This window comes from Onychomys torridus, chromosome 10, assembly GCF_903995425.1.
Source record: "Onychomys torridus chromosome 10, mOncTor1.1, whole genome shotgun sequence".
Lineage (NCBI taxonomy): Eukaryota > Metazoa > Chordata > Mammalia > Rodentia > Cricetidae > Onychomys > Onychomys torridus.
Genome location: NC_050452.1, coordinates 42,514,208 through 42,529,082, shown reverse-complemented (window position 1 = coordinate 42,529,082; position 14,875 = coordinate 42,514,208). Strand labels below are relative to the sequence as shown.

The window sequence follows — 14,875 nt, the reverse complement described above, 5'->3', positions numbered from 1 at the left end:
ACTTCCCCCACAGCGATGGGCTGTGACTGGAATTTAAGCGGAAATAAACCTCTTTCTCTTCTGAGGTGCCTTTTGTCAGTGGGTTTTATTGAAGCAATGGGCATAAAGTAGGACGCTTTGTATGAATAACCCAGATTTTAAGTTATTTAGGGTCCTCTCCAAGCCCCGTTCTAAAGTGTGCCTCACATTCCCAAGGCCTTTGCTGTGTGTGTGTGTGTGTGTGTGTGTGTGTGTGTGTGTGTGTGTGTGTGTATACGCACCCAGGTACACACACAGTGTAGGAGCGTGTGAACATATGGGTGCGTATGTGTGAGTGCATTCGTGTGGAGCCCAGAGGACAACCTTGGACAACATCTGGCTGGTCATTAAACCCAGAGCTCTGCTTGTCTTCGCCTCCACAGGACAGGGATTATGAACACACACCACCCCAAGTAACTTTTTTACCCTTTTGATGTGGGTCCTAGGGATCAGACTCAGGTCATGGCTGTGGGGCAAGCCCTTTACTAACGAAGCTGTCTTACCAGCCCCCCAAATTCTTTTTTTTTTTGAGCTGAGGATCGAACCCCAGGCCTTGCGCTTGCTAGGCAAGCGCTCTACCACTGAGCTAAATCCCCAGCCCCCCAAATTCTTTTATTCCTTTCCCTTTTCTGTTTTATTCCCAAAGCCCTTTACTGACAGATGTGTTAGACTCAGATGTGACTTCCTATGTAGGGTCAGGGGCCAAGAAGACACGGTGACCACTAGTTTTTGCCGAGGGAGTCTAGGTCAGTGGGGGTCATTCTTCAATATAAAGGACATAGGATAAAGAAGGTTTAATTTTAGGTACTTTGGATTGTATGGTAGATGGTAAGTGCTCTACCATGTAGCTGTACCCTAGCTCCCTGGACTGGCACTGTGTGTTCTTAGCAAGATTGTCAATAACTAGATAGATGGATGGATGGATGGATGGGTGGGTGGGTGGATGGATGGATGGATGGACGGATGGACAGGTGAGTAGATGGACGGATGGATGGATGGATGGATGGATAGATGGGTGGATGGATGGATGGATGGATGGATGGATAGACGGATGGACGAACAGATGGGTGGATGGATGGATGGATGGATAGACGGATGGATGGATGGATGGATAGACGGATGGATGAACGGATGGGTGGATGGATGGATGGATGGATAGACGGATGGATGAACGGATGGGTGGACGGATGGATGGATGGATGGGTGGGTGGGTGGGTAGGTGGGTGGATGGATGGATGGATGGATGGACAGATGGACGGATGAACAGATGGACGGATGGACGGATGGACGGATGGACGGATGGATGGATGGATGGATGGATGGATGCCAGACTCCTGGACTCTGGACATCAGCGTGAAGATGGTGGTTGATGGCACGAGTATGGATGAATGAAGAGCTGTGCACGGGACGAACTCCCAGACAGCCGTCAGAGGATGCTGCGGTGCGACCTGGAAACAGGAAGGGAAGAGTCTCGAGAACAAAACTGACACCAAGAGAGGAAGCACTTCTGAAGGAGGAGTGGATTCCGTTTACAGGTTTGGAGACATTTAGCAAAATCGGAATGAAAGGCAAGACAATGTGCAAAGTAATAGTTATCGACAATCTTGTTAAGAACGTACAGTGCCAGCCTGGGGCACTGGGGTGCAGCCACATGGTAGGGCACTTAGCCTGGCACATGCAAGGCTCTGTCTTTAAGCTCAGTACTAGAGAGAGTAAAGAGTTTAAGGATAGAAAGAAAGCAAGACTACTCCAGTGAGAATCTATGAAAGGGAAGAAGAAACCCGAGTAGGCATTATTATTATGTTGGTTTCACTTGTAAGAGGGGAGATGGTGGGACATGCACATGCTGAGGGATTATGAGCTTGGATTGTGCTTCCCAAGCTCACGTGCTGAAATCACGATGCCCAGAATTTCAGAAAGAGACCTCCTTTGAAAACAGTTTTGTCAAGGTAATTAGTTAAGACGAGGTCACAGTGGGATGTGGCACGTTCCAAATCTAGTAAGGTGGGTGGTAGGGTTTGGACGTGGTTGGAGCGTGGCCTCCAAAGTTTCTTAAGTGGCAAGTTTGGTGCAGGTGTGGTGGTGTGAAAGGTTTGGGAACTTTAGGAGGTGGGGCCTGGTGAATCAGCTGCCCTTAAGCAGATGAATGGAGCCCGCGGGGGATCCCTAGGCCTTGAGAGTGAGCCTGAGCCCTGAGCGGGTTTCTTGGGTTCGGCTTTGTGGTATGGTCTTTCCCCCATATTGGTTGCTCCTTACACTGCCTTTAGTACTAGGTGAGGCACCCAGGAAGGGCTTCACCAGGGCTCAACCAACGCCTGCCCGAGTCCTCTGAGCTTTCCGAATTGTGAGCTGAGTAAGCCCATTTTTCTTTGTAAAGTTACCACATCTTGGTTATTTCATTAGAGTAGAAAATAGGCCATTGCGATTGGCCTTCTTATGAAAAAGGGAAACTTAGGTGTGGACATACAAACAGGGAGAGTGCCATATGAATGTAGTGGCAGGTCTTGGGATGATGTGACCATAAGCCAAGGATCACCAAAGATTGCCAGAAAGGTGCCAGAACCTAGAGGATCTTGGGGAGAAGATGTTTTCAGACACTGTTTGTAACATGAACCCCTTGGACTAAGAGGCAAACAGCTCTGTGTTCAAGCTACTCTGAGGCAGTCATTTGTGGCACTCGGTGTGATCAGCCCTTGTGGGAGTGGACGGGGAAGGAGGAGAGAGGGGATGAGTAGGGATTGAGAGCCGGGTGGAGAGTTAGATCAAGCGTGGTTTGGGGATAGTGCAATATTCTGCCTAGTGACCACTGTGGGAATGGACTCTCGACTACATGGACGCGCCTCTTAGTCAGATGAGGTGACATTAGGGAGGCTATGGTCTTGTTTGAATATGAAATATCCCCCATAGGCCTTTTTTTTTTTTTTTTTTTTTTAAGACAGGGTTTCTCTGTGTAGTTTTGATGCCTGTCCTGGATCTCACTCTGTAGACCAGGCTGGCCTCGAACTCACAGAGATCCGCCTGGCTCTGCCTCCTGATTTGCTGGGATTAAAGGCGTGCACCACCGCTGCTGCCCAGCTCCATAGACTCTTATGTTAAAGCCAGACCCCCGTTGGTGATACTATCTTGGAAGGTGCTGGAAACTTCAGGCAGAGCCTAGCAGTAGGAAGTAGGTCACCAGAACTTGGGAGATATGTCCTTGGGAGCTCTCTCTTCTCCTGGGACCCCCTCTTTTCTCTCTCTCTTTGTTTCTTGGCTGTGTGTTGTGAGCTATCCTGCTCTGCCTTGCCTTTGCTCGTGTGGCTTGAATAATGGGACAAAATGAATTATCCCCTAATGTTTACGTCAGCCATTTGTCATTGTGAATGAAGGTGGTGACAGAGGCCACACCCAGGTTTTTGGTGGTGTGTTTTCCATCCAGAGGTCATTTCTATATTCCACCCTCTAGAGACAAAACTTACTGTGAGCTTTAGAAAAAATGGATCTCTTTTCTGTTGCATAAGACCAATAAAATCTAGTATCACAGGGCTTAATTCATAATGCTTTCAGAGATAGCAGTTACCGTAAGCCGGCAGTATAAATCTGGGAGTATTGACAGAAAGTGTTCACACAGATGTTTTCAAATACCTCAGCTGGAGCAGAGTAGTGGGAGTGAACAACTAACAAATTGCACTCAACAGTAGTTTAACAAATTGATTTCCACTAAAATGAAAACGAAGAAAGATTCATATCTTGGCTGAATATTAATTCTTATGCTCTTTATGGCGGGCCAAATTAATCTTTAGGGTGAAATTCATAAGTCAACCAAATGAAAACTACAGGCACCAACAAGAAGAGTTTGGAATTTATTCAATGAGATGAAGCTGTCACTTGGCTCCTAATTTGTTCTTCATTTATTTGTTTTGAGGGGCACCAATGTATTCCCAGATGATAGCTACCTTATTTACTTTGTAAATGATCTTTGATGATGATTGTGCTAAAGAGATACAAAGGATGTTCTAGACAGGAGAGAGGCTGTTTTGTGCTCATGCTCAGGAAAATTGGGTAGGAGCAACGTTAACGGAGCTGTGTGCTCAGTGAGGGAGGAGAGAGAGAGGCAGCCTCCTAAGCTGTGTGATCGTGGGTAACCTCTCTGGGGCTATTTCCTCAGTATGAGGACAGAGTTAAGACCGTTCTGCTGTGGTGTGTAAAGGCATCCAGGAGAGGTATAAGTGCAAGGATGGGCGTCAGGAGTACATCTCCCATCTCAGGATTCTTAGGGGAAGCGATATTGGGAGGATGGAGAATATGGGGGTCATGGAATTGGCTGATCCAGATAACCATTTCAGCTCTGCTCCATTCCAGTGTGTGGCTGACAACCACACATTGAACTTCCCTGAGCTTTTCTTCATCTGCAATCCTTATTATGTAAGGTTGTGTATCGATTGGCAAGAGATGCCGTAAAAGACAGCAACGGACCTTTAATCCCAGCACTCAGGAGGCAGAGGCAGGTGGATCTCTGTGAGTTCGAGGCCAGCCTGGTATACAGCATGAGTTCCAGGAAGCCAAGGCTACACAGAGAAAGTCTGTCTCAAACAAAAAACAAACAAAACAAAACAAAAAAGCCACAACAAAAACCAAACACAAACCAAAAACATAACAGAACAAAAGAGACAGGAACTGATACGGTGACTCTGAGGGCTACTGTTGGCCTGTGTGACATCTTTACATGAATTAAAAAAAAAAATCCGGGGCAGGGGTGGCGTACGCCTTTAATCACGGCACTCGGGAGGCAGAGTCAGGCAGATGTCTGTGAGTTTGAGGCCAGCCTGGTCTTCAAAGAGAGTTCCAGGAAAGGCGCAAAGCTACACAGAGAAACCCTGTCTCGAAAACCAAAAACAAACAAACAAAACAAACAAAAAAACCAACCAAACAAAAAAAGGGCTGGAGAGATGGCTCAGTGGTTAAGAGAACCTCCAGAGGTCCTGAGTTCGATTCCCAGCAACCACGTGGTGGCTCACAACCATCTGTAATGAGGTCTGGTGCCCTCTTCTGGCCTGCAGGGACACATGCAGACAGAACACTGTATACGTAATAAATAAATCTTAAAAAAAAAAAAAGTAAAGAGGGCTGGAGAGATGGCTCAGAGGTTAAGAGCACTGACTGCTCTTCCAGAGGTCCTGAGTTCAATTCCCAGAAACCACATTGTGGCTCACAACCATCTGTAATGAGATTTGGTGCCCTCTTCTGGCCTGCAGGAATATGTGCAGATAGAATACTGTATACATAATAAATGAATAAATCTTTAAAAAAAAAGTAAAGAAAAAAATCATATACTTTGGGGTTGGGGATTTATCTCAGTGGTAGAGCACTTGCCTAGCAAGCGCAAGGCCCTGGGTTCGGTCCTCAGCTCAAGAAAAAAAAAAGGGGCTGGAGAGATGGCTCAGAGGTTAAGAGCACTGACTGCTCTTCCAGAGGTCCTGAGTTTGATTCCCAGCAACCACATGGTGGCTCACAACCATCTGTAATGAGATATGGCGCCCTCTTCTGTGTACATAATAAATAAATAAATCTTTAAAAAAAAATCCACCTTTTCCCTCAAGTGACTTTACTTCTGCCGGCTACATACTTGTCAAAATATATTGATAATCAGAACAAAACACTTAATTGCTGTGGGATATTCAAGTATGTCAAATGTGTTGCTCTGATTGGTTAAAATAAAACACTGATTGGCCAGTAGCCAGACAAAAAGTATAGGTGGGACAAACAGAAAAGAGAATTCTGGGAAGTGAAAGGCAAAAGTGGAGAGACCTGCCAGCCGCCGCCATGACAATCGAGATGTAAGGTACAGGTAAGCCATGAACCATGTGGCAAATTATAGATGAATAAAAATGGGTTAATTTAAGATAAAAGAAGTAGATAACAAGAAGACTGCCACAGCCATACAATTTATAGGTAATATAAGCGTCTGAGTGATTATTTTATACGTGGGTTATGGGACCACGGGGGCTTGGTGGCACCTGGAGAGAAGCTCTCCAGCTACACTTAATTGTCATCTGCATGGATTGTCAGAAAAAAAATATCCAGATCCGTGGTGTCTAGACTATGAATGTGTACCGCACACAACCTGCAGAGACTTGTTACATGGTATGGTACAAACTGTTGACATAATGCCACATTTCCTAGTCTTTTCCTCATTCTGCCTAGTGTCTCTCTTCCAGACAGAACATTCCCACTGTAAAGCCTTAGCTGAGCCACCTATATCCCATGAGGGATTGTGATGACCCCTAGTGTGAGGCATCTTTGTGGGGAGCCAAAGTTGTCAAGACAGTTCTCCACCAACACGTCAACTCTGCTGGCTTCAGCCTTACCCAGAGGCAGGCTGACATGTCCAGGCTGTGTTCTCTTTATCCTATGATCTCCTTATCTCCTCGGGGAAACTTATGAAATGTTGAAAGTTGAGGAAATCAAAATGAGTCCCCTACGGAAAGAAACAGACTAGCCCAGCTGCCGGGAAAGCCGCCGACATTGGACCAGGAGCTGGAGCTCACCCTTCCGTCTTGGCTCTGTGAGACTATCACCTTAGCCAACAGCAGTTCCCAGTCACCCTAACACCTGTCACCACAACTGATGACCCCAGTGACTAGTAGGTCACCAGCCAGCACCAGCTGATCTTCATTTCCGTGCTGTCCCGGCTACCAAACCACAGATGACATTTCCTAAGTTACGGCTCCGCGCTGTGCACTTCAGCTGACATCTCTTCTTTCCACGGCTTCATTCCGTCACTTCTCTGCTGTGGCCACTACTTAATACCCTTGTCTGCTGTTCATCCTTCTTTCTCTATAGCCCACAGCCCCCTGCCGCCCTTTCCATCCCTCATTGTCTAGTTCAGAGTTCAGAATAATTAATGCTGTTTAGATAGCTTAGATTTGTCTCCTGTCACGTGTTCCTGGAAAACGCTGATCTGGGATCTGCCTACACACCTACCCGAGTGACCAGGCCTCCCTGGCTGGCACTGGGTGGCAGCCCCTCCCTAGACCTCAGGCATGCCCAGGTTATTACTCTGCCAAGCACACCTGCAACCGCCATGTGTCGACTCCCTTGCTCCCCCAAGCCTTCCTCTCTTCGCCACGCCTTCCGACTTACCGTCAGTGATGAATGGGCCGTTGAGAAAATGAACCTTTTTCTTTCTGTCTGCAGGTTCCCAACCTTCTCCCCTCTCCTCTTCCGCTACACCCTCGCCCTGCCTTCTTACCTGTCGGCCCTCAAATGCCTCCCTTTAGCTAGTCTTTTCTAGTCATCACCCCAGTCTTTGTTTTCATTATGAAACCTCCGAGAGACTGTACAGGCTGGTTTTGTGTGTTGTCAGCGTGACACACGCCAGAGTCATCAGAGGAAGGAGCCTCAGCTGAGGAAATGCCTCCCTGAGACCCAACTGGAAGGCATCTTCTCGTTTGGTGATCAACGGGGGAGGGCCTGGCCCATGGTGGGTGGTGCCATCCCTGGGCTGCTGGTCCTGGGGTTCTGTAAGAAAGCAGGGAAAGCAAGCCAGGGGAAGCAAGCCAGTAAGCAGCTCCCCCCTCCCTACTCCCCCCTCCCCCATGGCCTCTGCATCAGCTCCTGCCTCCAGGATCCTGCCCTTTTTGAGTCCCTGTCCTGACTTCCTTCAGTGATGAACAGCAATGCTGAAGTGTAAGCCAAATAAACCCTTTCCTCCCCAACCTGCTTTTTGGTCATGGCGTTTTCGCCACAGCAGGAGAAACCCTGACTAAGACAGAGGCCTTCATCTTTTCCCATGGCAGTCATCACTGTTACCGTTTTTGCGATTAGTTCTCTGCTCACCTTATCTTTGGTTTCCATGGCAGACAGTAAGTCCCACAAAGGCAGGGACCACTGTAAGTCCTTAGCATGATGCTTGGGACCTTGTAGGTGAAGTGGCTGAACTTTTGATTGACTGGGCCATCTGTTAGACTTTGGTTAAATCAGTTCTTATTTTTGAATGTGTCCTCATCAGTATTCCCTAAAATAATGCTCTCAGATTTACAAAATGATTATGAGAAATGTTGAGTCATTATGGCTTTTGAACTATTTTTCCATTTAGGTGGGTGTCTCTTAATTCCCTGCTATGAAAGACGAGGAAATTAGCACCCCTACTTCCTTCAGCTCCCCCCAACTCCCCATTTATACCTGTTTTGTAGCTCTAATTCTCTCATTTGTTTAATCTTATTTCATTTTCAAATTTTATTTTATGTGAATGTGTTCTGCCTACATGTATGTCTATGTACCACTTATATACCTGGAGCCCACGGAGTCCACAAGAGGGCGTTGGATTTCCTGGAACTGGAGTTACAGATGGTTACAAGCTACTGTGTGGGTGCTGGGAATCAAACTTGGGTCTGAAAGAACAGTAAGCACTGTTAATCATGGAGCCCTCTCTCTGGCCCCTCAGTTATTTATTCTTAGTTTTCTATTTACGTGAATTCATTTCTCCCCACCAATATCTATTTAGGTTCTTGCTTTTAAGCAGCAAAAGCCAGTTTTGGAAACTTTAAACAGGAAAGGCTATTCGGTAACTCAGAGGTAGGAAGGACTGGGCATCCTGCTCCACAGCAGGAGCTAGGAGCTTGGGAGATTGAATGAGAAGTATCCCCCAAAGCCTTGGCCTTTTGAACAGTTAGTGGTGCTGTTTGGAGAGGTTTAGAAGGCGTGACTTTCCCGGAGGAAGTCTGGCACTGGAGCTGGGCCGTTAGAGTCCAGACGCTTCTGGTTCGCTCTCCTTGCTTTCTCCTTGTAGTTCGAGCTGTGAGTTCTCAGCTTCCCCTGGCAGTCCTTGCCACTCGCTGCCATGTCTCCCCACTGTTATGGTGATGGACTTTTATCCTGGAACTGTAAGCCAAACAAACCCTGTTTTTACCATAGCACCAGGAGTTCTGCATGTTCCTTACTCTTTCTCATTGGTTGTTAAAGGCCAAGTTGCTTCTAAGTGCTCGACTTTAAGCACCGTGGACGTGGACGTGGATGTGAAGGTAGGTCTCCCATCCTGCATACAAACTCCCTATTTGCTCAACCCGTTTCCAGATGGATTTTTGCCATTCATGAACCAACAGTACTGAAAGATGCCATGCCATAGATGTAATCTTTTTTGATAAAAATAGAGAGGCTTCGTTTGTGTCTGCTCAAGTGCCCTTTCTACACGAATCAGGACGGGAGACCTGTGATGAGGAGCCAATCTCTCTCTCTCTCTCTCTCTCTCTCTCTCTCTCTCTCTCTCTCTCTCCAGGGCTGCCATTGGAGCTGTGATTATTTTGAGAATAGTATGATGGTTAATTTTATATGTCAGGGTAGCTGAGTTATAGCCTGGTGTTTGTAAGACACCAGTCTAGATGTTCTGATGAAAGTGTGCTTTAGATGTGATTGACGTTTAATCGGTAGAGTGTGTAAAGAATATTGTGAGTGGTCCTCGGGCATTCAGCTGGAGGCCCTCAGAGAGCAACGGTCACAGGGAATTCTGCATGCAGATGGCTCTGACTCAAACTGAACTCCCAGCTCTCTCCTGGACTTCCAGCTTCACTCGGCACATTTTAAACTTGCCAGGCCCTGCAATTTTGTGAGCCAGTTCCTTTAGCTAACACTCATTCTCTCTGCACCCTACATGCACACACATTTACATAGGTCTGTCTTATTCCTTCTGTTTCTCTCCTACAGAGGGTAGTGCATACCTAAAATCATTATAGAGTCTTCTTTTCTTTTTAAAAATTATTTGCTTATTTTTATTTTACATGCACAGTTGTTTTGCCTGCATATATGTCTGTGCAGCATGCAGCGTTCAGATCCCCTGAAACTGGAGTTACAGGCAGTTGCAATCTGCCACATGGGTACTGGTAATTGAACCCGGGACCTCTGGAAGAGCAACCAGTGCTCTTGACCACTGAGCCGTCTCTCTAGTGCCCTACAGGTTTAAAACATGTCTCCAAGGGCCACAGATTCTGCCTGTCCTTGGCTCTGTCAGATTCACCAAGATGATCTTACTTACCCCAGTCCCCTAACATGTATGCTCTGTGACGTGGGCAGTTAACATACTCTCAATCTCTTCATTTGTAAAGTGACATAGAGGCATGGCTGCATGTTGTAAGATTATGTGAGAATTACATGAGATGGCAGAAAAGCCTTTAGCCCAGGGCCTTACACTAGCAATTCCTTGGTAAATGTTGCTGTTTCCAGACGTCTGTCAGGCTGGCTGTTTTTGCTGTGACAAAGTATGTGGGAGAAACAATGTAAGAGAAGAAAATTAAATTTTGGTTCCAGGGTTCAGGGGCTTTCAGTCAACACAGTGGAGAAGACGTGGCTGAGAGGCTCAACACACGGCATCGAGAGCCTGTGGTAGAGGCCGCTCACATCATATCACACCAGGAAGCAGAGGGAAGCCCGAAGCAGCAGTTGGATCTTCACCTCTGAAGGCTGACCCCAAGTGGTCTGTGTTAGACCCTGCCTCCTAAGGGTTCCAGTCTGAAGGCTGGCCCCAAGTGGTCTGTGCTAGACCCTGCCTCCTAAAGGTTCCAGTCTCCCCAGATAGCATCAGAGATGTCCAAAACACAAATCTGTGGGGCTGCTTCAGACTTAAAGCACAATGCCTCCTGTCTCAGGGTTACTATCACATCACACTAAATCTCACTCGGTTGTACCCACGCTTCTAGACTGAGGCACCCAAACAGGCAATGTGCCGAAAGGAATCCAGGGGCCCTAGACGCTTGGGGAGATGGGGAAAGCTATTATCGTACTCTTATGGCCATTTGATGTGCACTTTTTGAGTGTGTTCTCTTTGCCAAATATTATAAATTCCGTCTGCATAAGCTTTTATCATTTATCTAGTGTTTCACGTGAATGGCTGCTTTTTCCAGCCGCATAAGGAAGGTGCAGGAAATATCGTCACCCTGTCCTGACTGCTGAGGATGCCGAGTCTTACAGAGGTCAAGAGTCAAAGGGCGCAGAAGTAATTGCTATGAGACACCCCTTTCCTATGGTACACATGTTACGTCCCATGGAGCAACTGATACCATTGTTTCTGTTTTGTCTTAAAAAAGAAAAAAGCTCTTTACCAATTATGTCTTTGTGCCTTGTGAAAACAAGAGTGAACACATATTTTAAACCCATAACAACAATTTGTTTCCGCAGATCACGGCCAGACATCAGCTGCAACTGAGGTGGCTTTAGCACACATCTTTTCATGGCGCCTTCCCAGACTAGGGTAGTCAATCAGATGTTCCACAGGATAAAGGGCTGCCACGTGCCATGCTGTCTGCTGTCCTGCATCTTTCTCAACACCTGCACGACCAAGGATTTGTTTTCCTAATGGCTGCAAGGCCGGCTGATGTCACTTCCTGGGAATTAGCATTCTCGCCCAATGTGAACGGTGCTTCATGGAGACAGCCCACATCATGTGCCCGAGATGGGATGAGAAAGTTCTGTTCCTCTGCCTGGACTGGGGACAGCTCTGAAGGAGTGCCTGAGATGGGATGAGAAAGTTCTGTTCCTCTGCCTGGACTGGGGACAGCTCTGAAGGAGTGCCTGAGATGGGATGAGAAAGTTCTGTTCCTCTGCCTCAGACCCTCTGTGGGGCTGGCTGGGTCTGCAGTAGTCAAAACTCTTTCCAAATCCACGCCGCACCCCAGAATCTACTTGTTAGCGAACACAACATGAAGCATGAGGACTCGGAGAGGGTGGAAAGCCAATAGCTGAGAGGCCTTTACTATCTGAGGAAGGACTCACTTTCAAGGTCTACTGTCTACGGTCACTAAAAAGAGAACAGAAAACACCCCCCTCTTTAATTTTACCACATCTTTTCACCGACTGAGAACACCCTAACATTTTGCTATTTTCGTTTATTTACTAGAGTTCTCCCTAGCTTTAATTTATTTCCAAATTTGAGCAGCCAAGTCTATTTGAACCAATTCTGTGACTGAAATTTGTTGTCGAACAGAAAATTATGAGAGGAACGTGAAGTCCGAGGCGTTTGCTGGAACAGGAAATGGAGAACATTACAGCGGAATGGAGTCCTTTTGGTAATGATGCATGGGGTTGAAACGATGTGAAAGGGAAATCATTTAACCATGTAAATTGAACAAAGGAGAATTCCATGATAATGACCCCAGGCCCTAGCATTCCGGAGAATAAAATGGTAGGCATCAGAATGAGGTCACTCCAGCATGCATGGCATTGACCTAGTGCGTTGCTTGGGTGTGTCAACCTGGTTTGAGTCTCTGCCGGAGCATGAGTTAGTTTCATCTCTTTGCTCCTTGGAGGGTGAGAAAAATAAGCATGTCCTATAATCTATCATGAGATAGTTCTGAACAAGAGCTATCTTAAGGAAGGAGGATTTTGACAAAAACTTGATGACTTAATTTGAATCAGTTTCCAGGTTGGGGCTGTTGTGTTTGTAAAGAAAAGGAAGCAGAGGACAGGCTGGTTCTGGTGTTGCCGCCCCCCCCCCCTTCCTGAATATTTCCTACCAAGTGACTGCTTTGGATAATGACAAAATGATTTCACTATGGAGAGAATGCAGAGAAAAGAATCTGGGGCTGTTTGATTGGCTAATAATGAACATAAAGGACTTGGTGCTTGTTGAATGGCAGATTGAAATCCAGTGTGTGTTCATGCAGATCTTATGGGGGTGGTATTGGATTGGACCACAAATTAGTGCTGGCATTAATGAGATGGAAGCTGTAAAATACAGAGTTCCAATAACCACGATCTCTGATAAGACCCAATTGAAAGCACCCAGACCATTCAGACAAGTTCTGTGCCAGAGCCGAGCAGTAAACAACAGAGACATTCAAAATGGGGAGGAAACAGAGGCTATGTAACCGACCGAGCTGGTGTTAGAAAGCTGGGTGGAAACGATGCTAATGCACAGCTGAGTGACAGACATGAGCTTGTGGAGAATAATGATTTGTAGACACAGACACTATTTAGATGCAGTGTAAACCATCAGAGAGGACGATTATACCTCCAACATTAGAGGGAAGTTTATCCAAATCAGGAAGGGCCCTGTGTCACCACCACCGCTGCCATTCCCGACGTGAATATGCCTTTGTGTGGTGTATGTGGTGATTGACGGCTTGTAGTGCCCATCTCCCTATGTTGTGTGAGGCACCTCCTCCTCCTGTTAACCGCTTGTGAGTTATCCTCAGTAATTTATTTCAAAGAGCATTGCCGGGTGGAAAATGCCTGCTCGCCAGCATCTTGAGGTCTGCATGGCAAACAGAGCAAACACAGTTATAGCACCATCAGATAATCCCATTAAGTTGATAGATGAACAGTGGCCACTGTCTGACCTGTTTGAGCACTTAGATGTCATTTGAATTCTTGGATGGCCTTAGTCTGCAGAACTTATCTCCAGGCATTGTCCTTGTGTTTCCTACTGAAATAGGACTACATTGACGAGAGTGTAGGAGAAGTCTGTGTGTCTTTAGAGGAACCTGCTGGTTTCCCAGAATTCCGCTGGTGTCTATCTAGGATTTGTTTCAGCAGAGCCAAATGGTGCATCTACTGTTGGTGCCACATGTGCTTATCTTTTGCTCATTTCCTGTCCCTTTAAGGAAACCACGGGTCATGATAATTGTTCCTTATCCACCCCACTTATTGTTCAAGAAACACATAGTGGTCTCTGTATTCCTTTGCGGTGTTGCTATAGGAGATTCGAGAAACTATTTCTTTCTCCTGATGCTCACCACCTTGATTTTCAATACCCTCATTTTTCATACAGAATATGCTTAGTAAATGTTGAAATACATGAACCACCTTGCAAGAGAGAGGCTGTTCTATGTTTATATTGGGAGCGATAAAACAAAAAGAAGTTATATTGACAATCATAAAGCAAAAAAGAAGTTCTATTTACAATCTTAGATTGATAATAAATATGTATAGCTGAGAAGACCTGTAGAGATCAACTGGACCCCTGATCCCTATTCCACTGTTTGCATAGAGGAAAGACAGAAATCAGAGGGAACTGTCTTTCCCAGTGGGTAATAGTTAGTGTGTGGTTTACCGAAGATGGATTCTGAGCTATGGTCACTGTCTGTCTCCTCACTTGTTTTTCTAAAGGATAAAGACAACAGAGAGGCTCTACCAGTGAATTCTTTCTGTCAGGCATGCTATGTGGATGGTTTCTTCTTTGAATTGCTTTGTGTTACCTGCTTCTGTACTGCGAATTTAAGAGATCACATCAAGGAAGGCATCCTTAGCTGGCTGGTACAGAATCATACTTGAAAAGTCAGAAGAGTTCCTGAGGCCACCGTGATCTGAAATTTTAATCTCCATCTCTGACGACCTGACAAGCAATCATACTGTTGCAACACTCATGGTCTCTGTCTCTGCATATGCTGACTTGGGATCTGTCAGAAGTCTATGGTCCTGGATCCGCCGTTGCAGAGTCCAAATCCTCTTTCTGGAGACACTCGGAACAACTGAATCTCTGGCTTCTATCAGTTCCAATTTGTTCCGTGTGTGTGTGGTTTGTGTGTGTGTGTGTGTGTGTGTGTGTGTGTGTGTGTGTGTGTGTTGGTTTGAATAAGAATGGCCCCCATAGGCTCACATATTTGAATGCTTGGCCATAAGGGAGTGGCATTGCTTGGGGGGAATTAAGAGGTGTGGCCTTGTTGGAGGATGTGTGTCACCGGGGATGGGTGGGAGGGTGGGGGGATGGGGGGTATGCTTAGAGGTATCAAAAGTCCAAGCTAGGCCCAGTGTCTCTTCTTGTTGCCTGTGGATCCAGATGTAGAACTCTTCAGTTACTTCTCCTGGACCATGTCTGCCTGTGTGCTGCTGTGCTTTCCACCACGATGATAATAGACTGAACCCCTGAAACTGTAAGCCAAACCCAATT

At 46.3% G+C, this 14,875-nt stretch overlaps 1 long non-coding RNA gene across 4 annotated transcripts in view; it reads left to right on the top strand.

Annotated features, from left to right (window-relative positions):
* Positions 1-14,544, top strand: part of LOC118592375 — a 44,848-nt gene extending 30,304 nt beyond the window's left edge. For 3 of the 4 annotated variants that reach the window (XR_004946067.1, XR_004946068.1, XR_004946066.1), the window contains one exon: positions 11,167-14,544. This is a non-coding gene — a long non-coding RNA (uncharacterized LOC118592375). The remainder of the gene's footprint in view (positions 1-11,166) is intronic. The other variant, XR_004946069.1, reaches the window with a different exon arrangement.
* The last annotated feature ends 331 nt before the right edge of the window (positions 14,545-14,875 follow it).